Here is a 10,415-nt window from a genome sequence, read left to right on the forward strand (position 1 = left end):
TGTGTCTCTTGCAGTTGTCTTCTTCTTATTAATCAGAATTTATTCCTGTCTTTTGTAATAACATTAGCAGGTGACCAACTTTATTGCAGGAGAATGACATCTTTCTGCATGTCTCCTGATTTTGCATATTTGTTTACGACAGTGACCAGCTAGTACAGTGTGAAGAAGAAAGCATTGTTTATTTAGGATTTTCTGTACATACTTTCTCACAGTAGTTTTCTTAGGGAAAACCTATTGGGTCAGATCTCCCTTTACTCAAACAGATGATACAATCTCATACATTTACTAAATCAGCAAACCTCCGAGGAGATAGTGTGGCTAATTAAGCATATTATTGAGAAAGGAGTGGTTGTGAGGACCTTTAAAAAACAAGCAAACAAACCCTACCCCTGCATTTCAGTCCCAGAATCTCTCTGGATTAGAGATACATTTTTTTTTTATCTGAGATCAGTGCAAATGGTACAGTATTTTGTGACTTAAAAAGCAACTGAGTGGGCACGTGGGTATGCCCAGCCCTGTCAGCCACCCTGCAAGTGCCTGTGCTCACACCTGAACAGAGTCACACAGAGATGCTGTGGTCATTTCTGACCCGAGCTTGGTGGGGCCCACCATTTCTCTTGTATTACATTGGTGAGAAAAAATGACAGATGAACTTCCACTGCTCTGCAATTAGCAGTCCTGTGTAAAAGTGACCTCTACAGCTGAGGTGAATTAAGTTTTCAGTCAGTTTGTTTTACAAAAATAAAACTAAAAAAATTCTAGACAGGTCAACAAAAGCTAGCCAGAAATAATTCCTCTAAAAAAAGAAACTGAACTCTAAACACTTCAGTTGGAAGGAAATCTGTCTGGTCCCAAAGAAAGAATTTTATGCAACTTAAGTCTTGCTTGTTTTGGGGTAGATGAAAATTCAGTTTCCAACAGCTGCTCACTCCCATTATTTTCCTGTTTTTCCCGCAAATTTTTGTCATTCTTCAAAGATGCAAAAAAACCCCCAAGCAGTCAACTAACCAACAACATCAAACCCCAGGGTTAATAGTGTGGTTGTCAAGTCCACTTGAAACACCCACTGCCAGCAGATGTTACCACCTACAGAACTCACTTGTAACCTTGGCTGCTGGACTGCATATCTAGTCTTGAGCACATACTTATCTAGAAGCTTGTTGTATTTTACTGGACAAGAGCAGATGTGCTGGGATTGCAGGTCCAATGTGGGGGATGTAGCCCCATCTCTGTGCCTGAAACAACGAGCACAGGTAGCAAGAGCAGCTGATGAATGTCACTGAGAAGCAACATTCCAGTGCCAGATATGTCTGGAAGTGACTCAGCTGAAGCCATTCAGATCATTTCAGATTTATATGTACCAAAGGAGTGAAATTTGATATCTCAGTTATTGATAATCATAGAATGGTTTGGGTTGGAAGGGACCGGAAAGATCATCTAGTTCCAAAAACCTCATTTGTTTCTCTGCTTCTACAACATTCAGGCTTCACTGTAGGAGGGGAAAAGCTCGGAATTTCTTAGATGTAGTTTGGGAATTAAAACTCCAACAGCGTGATACACAGTATTATACCCATTTATGCTGTAAAAGTAAATATCCCAAAATTTTTTTTTAGATTTTGCTCTGTTACTGAAACCAAAAGCATTTGTGCTTCCAACATGATCCTCAGAGAGTTGCTTTGCATTTACTGAAACTTTCAGATTGGCAGGGAGCCATTGGACAACTTACTGAAAGTCACTGAAAGCTAGAAGCAGTGTGAGAGTTTGACTTGGAAGCACAATTTCACAGATATTACAGGGCCAGTTCAGATTTCACTTACACAGGAGCATGAGGACAACAATAGAAATATACTTGATTAGAAAATAAATATATGGTTCCAGAAAGATCCCTATTATCACTTCTATACCATAATTCTTATACCACTTCTATAATTCTTCCAGGGGGAAAAAATCCTCAAAAGAAAAAAAAAAAGAATAATTCTGCTAGCTGTTGAGTAAAGCTGTGTTGAGGAGCACAGCCAGAGTGCAAACACCTAGCTATGGGATTTGGGTTGGAATAGGTTAAGGCTGAAAGTATTAACTAAAACTACCAAGAAATTCTTTTTTTGGTTCACAGATTTTTTTACGTTATGCAGACTATTTGTCTAAAATTACTTGCCATTTTTTCAAAATATTATTTTGGTTTTTGAATAGCACACAAGCAATTCACTGTAAGGGTTCACTATTCAAATGTCAGAAGCCTTGGTGTGGTTGGCTTCTGAAGCAATGTGGGAATGTTTCTGGTTGCTAATCGTGTGATTTATGTAATCCAATGAATTGCAAATTGCAAACATAACAATGGAGAATTAGTGCTATCTTTGAAAGTCTGACTCATCCTTGTAGGCCCCAAGTTCTCCACTTAGGAGTGATGACAATAACATGCATTACACTGGAAGGATAGTTGCTTTTATGCTCAGCTGCCATGGGGACTGTGGATTGAGATGATGTCTTTGGTGAGAGCCGTAGGAAGAGCTCTGCTGAACTGCAGCAGTAGCAGATGACATTTGCTTAAGCTGAAGTTTTAAATTCAGACCAGGTTGCTTCTTCATGGCAGCTGTGTTTTGTCCCACAGACTCCTAAATTTGGCTTGGAGCATCAAAGTTGCTTTGCACTTCTATTGGGTCTTAGCAGAAAAAGGTGCATGTTTGCTGTTTTGATTAAAGCAAAGGAACCAAAAGAAGGGTTTATGGTCACTCACTTGGTTAGATCATTATCCCCATGTTGAGCTGGGAAGCAGGCAAGATGTGGCTTTGAGAGCAGCAGCTGCCCAGCAGCAGACCTTGCAAGTGAAATTAAGTCATGCTAGACCATGCTGGAACATCGATTTCCAAGGACACATATGAATATTTGGGCTCTTTTAAGATATTTTATGGTAATAACTGACCCACTGCTGAAGCACATGGAAGAAGTTGTGGGTAAGTAGTTGGGCAGGACATAGGGAAGCAGATGGAAAAGGGAAAGTGCCACTAATTAGGCTGAAGTATTGGTAATTTTGTCTTTAGTTCTTAGAGAAAAAGGTGCCTATGTCAATAAAGGAAGTGGACAAGCAGAACTTCATATTGGCATGCTGAGATGCACAGGATCACACAAGGGGTAATCAGTACAAAGAACGTGTTTGAGAAATAGTTCTACTACAACTGATGACACAGGTTTAGTATTAGGATAACTGGATAAAGGATTTGGTGGATTTGGGGAAAAATGTTTTTTAAGTACAGTCTGGTCTGCATCTCTGACTCATATATTCCATATTCCAGATCCCAGAGGTGTGTTCACAGTACCTGCCCAAAGCCTGCAGAGGGGCAGGCACACTGAGTGCATAGCAGCTTTCCTGGGAAGCATTTGCTTGTAATACTCTGATTTGGCTGTAGGATGGGAGTTGCTCTGTCTCTATTAGACTAAGCACATCATATTTGCTTTGTCACCAGCATTTTGTGTGGGGAAGACTGTGTGCTAGGGTGCCTTTTGGCAGAGTGTGGGGAAGAACAGCTGTAATTAATTCCATAATTGCTCTTACCTAGACCAAAACTGAGACAAACCTTAGATGGAAAAATAGTGCTGCCAACGCTGTGATCAGCTGTCTGAGGAGCCAGAAAATGCTAATGAAAATAGGTTCAGCAACAAGATGGAGCTTAGCAGACCTGAACCCCATCATTACAAGTGCAAAGGAGCCTTTTAAAAGTTAATTTTCCAAAACACAGGTATGCTTATTTTCCCTGCAAAAATTAGCAAATGCTCCATTCTGACTGAAGAAGTGGGATTTTTAAACTGTGTGTTATCAGCACAGTGTAAAGAAAACATATGGCAAAAGCTCCTTGCAGTGAGCTGAATATGCAGTTGATGGTGAGCTGAAGATCCTGAGCTCAACTGTCCAAATGAGTACTGTGGGCTTAGCTATGCCAGTTCTCTTATGAGATTCTTTAAATAACTGCATAAATAAAGTAGCTAACATATTTTCTCAATGCCTTTGGGTATCCACTCTGGATTTTAATTTTCTGCCTCATAGAAAATGCTGTTTGTATATTACAGTGGTGAAACATCATCAAAATATCTTTACATGATACACAGAAAGGAAACCATATAGCAGAACAGAGCAAACCATCAGTAACCGCAATACCAACTGTACAGCCTTTCAGGGCAGAGCTACTTGCCAGTAACGATGCCTTGCATGTATAATTGCAAGTTTCTAAAAGTATTACTGGCTTTCAGTGGGAATTACTGCAGAAATGATCCACAACACTCTTTCTGTATTTCATTTGCAGCAGTTTCGCAGGCTTTGCCCTCTCTCTCTGCTGTGAAATCAGAGGAAACTGTACTGAAAAAAATGGCATAACTCATACCCTGGCACTGAATGCTGATGTTTGTAATGACACCTTCAACAGGCTGATTAAAGTGCTGGTTCTGAACAAGTGGCATGGAAAAAAAGTATATATATGCACTATATAATATATAGTAAGCAATACATAGTATATTGTATTATATATATATTAAAAATATATATTATCCGTAAGTATTTAAATATGTGTATTTGCAGTCCCTCACCATTGCTCACTGGCTGCCAGGTGCACAAAGCTGCCATTTAAGTGGCTGCTGGCTACTGTGGAAAGAGTAGAGGCAGAAAAGTAACTGTGATTGTATGAAGAGATTATGAAACATTTTTGCCTACAAGTAGAAGGTGCATATTTGCTCTGACTGTCTGCCCTGTAAGGCAGCTTGTCCTTGGCAAGAATCAAGAAAGCTCAGTAAACATCCGTTACCTTTTAAATTAAAGTCTATTTAGTGCACTTCAAATAAGCAAGCTTGTGAAACCATGGGTTTGGTTTTGGCCTTTCTCGACCACTTAAATGGATATTATCTACTTATTTAAAGGAATTTAAAGTACTGTAAACAAAGAGGTGGTTTCTTCTCTGACAGTATTAGTTTAAATGCGGAGTAAGTTTCAGTTTCACTGATGTTCTTTCCTCTTGTCAATAGTATAGATGAGCACAGATCCCATCTTTGCATGCTCTAATCCATGAAGTATCATTAATTCATTATCTGGTGGACTAATGAGCAACAGACATTTAGTTCTTGTTCACTGCTACTTCATGCTCATACTATGCTTCCCAGAAGCAAGCCACTTTATTCTAAACTCAAGTTCTGGAATTTATTATTTTTTCTTCTTGTTTCTGATGACCGCAACTATTTTTTCATAAGCAGCCCCGTTTCTTTAGTTTGTGCCAGCTATGGAGAAAGGATGATGGGGGGGAAATAAATCACTAATATGACAATGGTAGTAGCTGGCACAAATGTCCTTTTCCAGAGCACTGCATTTAGCTCTTGAATTTCTTGCAAATTGCAGACATAATAGCTTATTGGAACAGGTCACAGGAAAATTGACCATCTAGTAAAAGATGATAGATGCCATAAAATAGTCATGGTAGTAGCAAAATGACTACTACCGGTGTTGGAACACGATGGTAGCAACCGTAGTGCTATTGTTTGTACTTTGTAGTGCTAAATCAGCACAACAAAACTTTGGTCCTTAACTTCCATTTCTTTCATACCCTTTCTATTTAAAGTGATTTTTTTACAAAAAAAAAAATATAATGGGTTTGTTCTTTGTAAGGGCTAACCAGATGAGGGCAAACACCCCCCCATTTGCTTTCACCACGTGTGGCATAATCACTTGTGGATAAGGCAACTCACCTGAACTCAGAGCCCCAGATGCTGCCAAAAGATGGACAGGAGGAAGGGGTGTCTGGGGGTGGACATGCCCTTTCACCACCCACTGTGAGGGCTGCACTGCCAGGGCCAGATATGACACCCCTGTGCTGCCCTGCTAGCTCAGGGGCTGAGCATCATCAACCATTTTCTCCAGAACACCTCTTTTTTACCCAATGAAAGGTATTAACTGAGTTAATAACATGATAGCTCGCTGCAAGAAAGCTTAAAATTCAGTGTTGGGAATTTTATTTTTGCATTCCCATTAGATACAGTATGACTGACATTTTTGTGGTGCAGAGTTTTACCTGTTCTGTAGTGCTTCACACTTGTTTTTTATTCAGATGTATGATTTGGGCTGAATAAATATTTCTTTTGCCTTTACTATCAATTGCTTTTAGAGTAGCTCATTTAAAATAAATTTGTAAAAATTTATTTTTGAAATTTATTAATGAAACAAAGAGGACAGGACACACTTATATTGAGATTCGTGTCTGCCTGCATCAAAACCAAAAAAATCTAGTCATAGTTGTGCATCAACTCAAATCTCGAGAGACTTCAGGTTCAGTTTTGACTGATGCTGTCACAGAACACAGAGCTGGAATCACATCCTTGTGCCTCCCATGGAACAACTGGGTTTCACCATCTCAAAGGGAGGGAACAGAGTGAGCATCAAATCCTGAGAGCTTTTCTCTAGTGAGATTCCCATCACACCTGTGAGAGAATTAAGCTAAAGAAGTCAACTGCACAGTTCACATTTTTATTGATTTTTTTTTGCTAAGGAAAGCGGGCAGATATCTATAAAACATGTCTAGGTTTAATCTAGTTGGCCACTGGATGTCACTGATGGCCTCAGAAATACAATGGTACTATGTAAAAAAAAATACATGAACAGGTATTAAAAGTAAACCCTGTAGATCATTGTGTATTTGAAGGGGAAATGAACAGTGTCTCATCAGCTTTGAAAGATGTTACTACTGGAGATTCTCAGTGTAAATGTGCAAAACTTTCTCACTGTGGTGAGAATGTTTATTCCTATAGTGACAGAAAAAAATACCTACTGTTTCCATAAGCTGGAGCAGAACCTGGCTATGATCACAGACAGACAAACTGGTGAGAGTATCTGAAACTCACCCAGGTCAAGGTCAAACATTCTAAAGAATTTAAAATACATTAAATATTTTCTTCTTATTTAGTTCTCTTTCTCCCCCTTGTATAGCCCCTCCTTTAACTCTAAATGGGAACTGCCAATCTGTCAAAAAGAAAACACGTTTGAGTGGTTATTGAGCCAGCCTGAAGCAGGAGGTACGAGAAGCCTTTTTTTTTTTCCTTTTGGCTTGGCAGTTTGTGTAACTCAGAAAATCCTCTGGCTTTTGGGTGCTCACACACAATGAAAGGAACTCTGGCATTTGGGGATATTTGCTAGTCGTCACTACCTTTAACTAATGTATCCTAAACCGGCAGGAAAGAAAATTGCCTTTGTTTTGGTAGATGAAAATATGATAGTGTCCAATGCCTTCATCCTCTGGGGTGGTGAGAACAAACTGCCCACTAAATCAAGCTCAGACTTGTGCTCTGTAGAGTGGTTTCACAATTGCTAAACATCTGCTGGGCCTGTTGGTAACTAAAACACATTTCTGGAAGAGCAAATATGGTTGTTATTTCCCTGCATTTTCTTGGGATAAAAGTTAAATGAGGTTGCATGAAACTGAGAACTGAGTTTCTCTTAGAGCACCTCAGCAAAAAGAAGTGACAATTGCTAATGGTGACTAATTGAAAAATAAGGTTGTTAAACATTTGAACACATCCTGGGTTGGCCAAGTTATTTCCAGAAGACACAGCAGCCATTGGCTGAGTTGAGTTCCTAGCAATACTAAAAAGACAAGGCTCCTGAATGCACTCTGAAGAGTTAGAAGTCTGCTGAAACCAAAAATTCAGGGGTTAATTTTCATACTAAGCTCACATTTAGAAAAACATGAAACAGATGTTCATATCAAAATCTGGTATTTTTCCGTAAGAGCCAAACATGAAAAAGAAGTGAAGTTAAAGCATGCATGCTAATAGCTCCTTTCAAATAGTTTAGTCTTTTTCAAATGCATAGATGTTCAGAAAATCTCAGTCTAAGCAATTCTGGGTAACGTAAAAAAAAGTCTCTGCTGGCTTAAGCTAATAGAGTAACTGCTTTATCTCAACAGGAAAGAACTTTTCTCTTGGGGTCCTCTGTCTCACCATCAAATTCTTGCACTAAATTAACTATTAATCTGTGTGTACATATGTCTATATATAAGGATAACACATGGCAAACAGGCAACCTGCACAGGGAGATACTGACCACACCAAGGCTGCTCCCAGAAAGAAGGATCCAAAGCACAGTTAGAATGGCCCTTTGCCAGGTCCCTCTCTGATCAAAGCTGCAGCGATAGTCAGACATGACACCATAAATGAGAAATGTAGCACAAATAATACAGAATCAGTGATGTATTGTACTTAGCATTTTCCCAGCAATTTGCTGTATTAGTGCTTTGGCCATCTGACACCTGGGCAGCTCCTGGATCGTGGCAGGCTCTGCAGCTGCTGTGTTTGCTGCAGCTCACCAGACTTTGGATGCAACTCCGGTGGCTGTGTGTGTGAATCCCTGTCTGTTAGTCCAGCTGAATTCCAGATAGACACTGTTGCTATTTTTGTAAATCTAGATAATACTTAGAAGTACAAAATAGTGCATAATTATTTTGGGTAAAGTCAGCTTCACTGACACTAGCTGCTTTGTGAACGATACTGAAGATACTGCTTGTGCAGGCATGTTTTTGACAGTCTGCTCAGAACGGCTCTAGTTTAATCTAAGTGCACTTTGGCACTTCTACTGGCTGCAATTCCTTATCCAGAACATTTTTTCCAGCTGTGTTGACTGGCTCTTTCAGAGATTGTTGACATTTTCCCTCTGTTTTCTTCTCCCTACTTCTCCCTCCCTGATCTTTAGGTTTCCTTCCAGCTACTCAAGGCTATGCAGATCTAGCTCCATGAAGGATTTACAAATTAAAATCCCCAACAGGCAGAGGTCCATCAAGAGCCACCTTCTGTCTCTCCTGTCACTGATAGCAAGGGGATCATGCCCTGCACACCTCATCTTCCTGTGCCTGTCACTCCACAGGACTGGCCAGTTTTTGGTACCCTTTTCTGCACCTCTTCTGGTTTTACTATTTTTGAAATGTAGGATGCCAAGATTGTACCTGATATTCAAAATACAGGTACAGAGTGGTTCTCAGTTTTGTTTTTCTTTCCTAATAGCTCCCTATGGTCTTGCTTGCTGTACACTAATATTCTCCTAAACACATCTATTATGGTTCCAGATCTCATTCTTTGGGAGTGCTGGGAAATATTTCAGTGCCTCCCTTTTGGTCTGTGTCGGGCTGTGTGTTCATTGCCATTTTAGCATCCAGCCACCCAGTGCCATACAATGCTTCTGCAAATGTTTTTATTATCTTTCAGAACCTGGTATCAGCAGCAAATGTTGGTGGCTTATTTGTTATTTACGGTGGTTGTAAAGCAAATTTTCATTACTTAGGGCCTTAAAAAATCTCAGACATGTTGTATAAGAAATGTAGGAGGTCTGCAGAATCTATTTTTTATGCTTTGGTAGTAAAAAGTCTGGTAGATTTAAGTCAACCTCTCTGGTACGATAATTTTATTTGATCCAGAGTAGGGTCAGGGAACCATTCAGGATCCCTTATGTGAGCAGTAGAGAAATGGCCATATCTATCCCAAAACAGTACTACTGCACTGTATCATTGCTATGACAGGTGAAATGGGAGTGGCAAGGAGCACACCTTCCCATGGTTATGAAGCCATTGTGTTTGTAAGTGACTCAGTCACTAACTCAAGAGCTGTGCCAGGAAATTCTTTTGATATGTTACGAAGGCACTGGTTCAAAAATCGTGGCATTGAGTTGTGGCAGGAGCAGCCAAGGCAACGTGCAGGTGAGTTCATGTTTGCTGCAGAGGTGTTATCCAAGCCTGAAGGAGATAACAGCTGCAGTGTGGGCATTTGTTAAGCCTAGAGAGAGAGGCCATGCATAGGTGTAGGAAGCAGTGAAGTGACAGGATGTGTGCACACACAAATTGGGAAAATGGTAATAGTTGGGCAATGGGGAAGGAGAAGCAACTAATTAGCTATTTATAAAATGTTTTTTTCCTACTGAAAAGAAAAGAATCAAAAAACCCCTAACAAACAGCTGATGCTCTCTGACACCAGCTAATACTCTTTTAAGAGACCTATTAATCTTATGGCAGAACTGTCCAAAGATAGCTGAACTTGCTTTGGAAGAGTAAAGCTGAGTGCCAGAAACACAATTGTGTTGGAATAGCCACTGATCTGGCTGGAGCACCTCTGCATGTCCCTGTGTTTCCTTCTATACACATATTGCTACTCCTAATATCCTGAATCAAGTATCAAGCCAGGGCTTTAATCTAAATAAGACCACTAATAAGAACAATAATAATAAGCATGTTATACGTCCCAGTCTTGGATTTAGGCCAGGCTTCCACTAAAAACTACAATATCAGTTGATGAGTATTATCCCTTGTTGTGTCAGCAAAAGTCCCTGCTGTGGACTTAGTTATGACAGAACTCTGTATTCACCAGGGTAGCTTATTTCACCCATGTTACGCAGCAAAAGCTCAGTT

Source organism: Chiroxiphia lanceolata, chromosome 11, assembly GCF_009829145.1.
Source record: "Chiroxiphia lanceolata isolate bChiLan1 chromosome 11, bChiLan1.pri, whole genome shotgun sequence".
Taxonomy (NCBI): domain Eukaryota; kingdom Metazoa; phylum Chordata; class Aves; order Passeriformes; family Pipridae; genus Chiroxiphia; species Chiroxiphia lanceolata.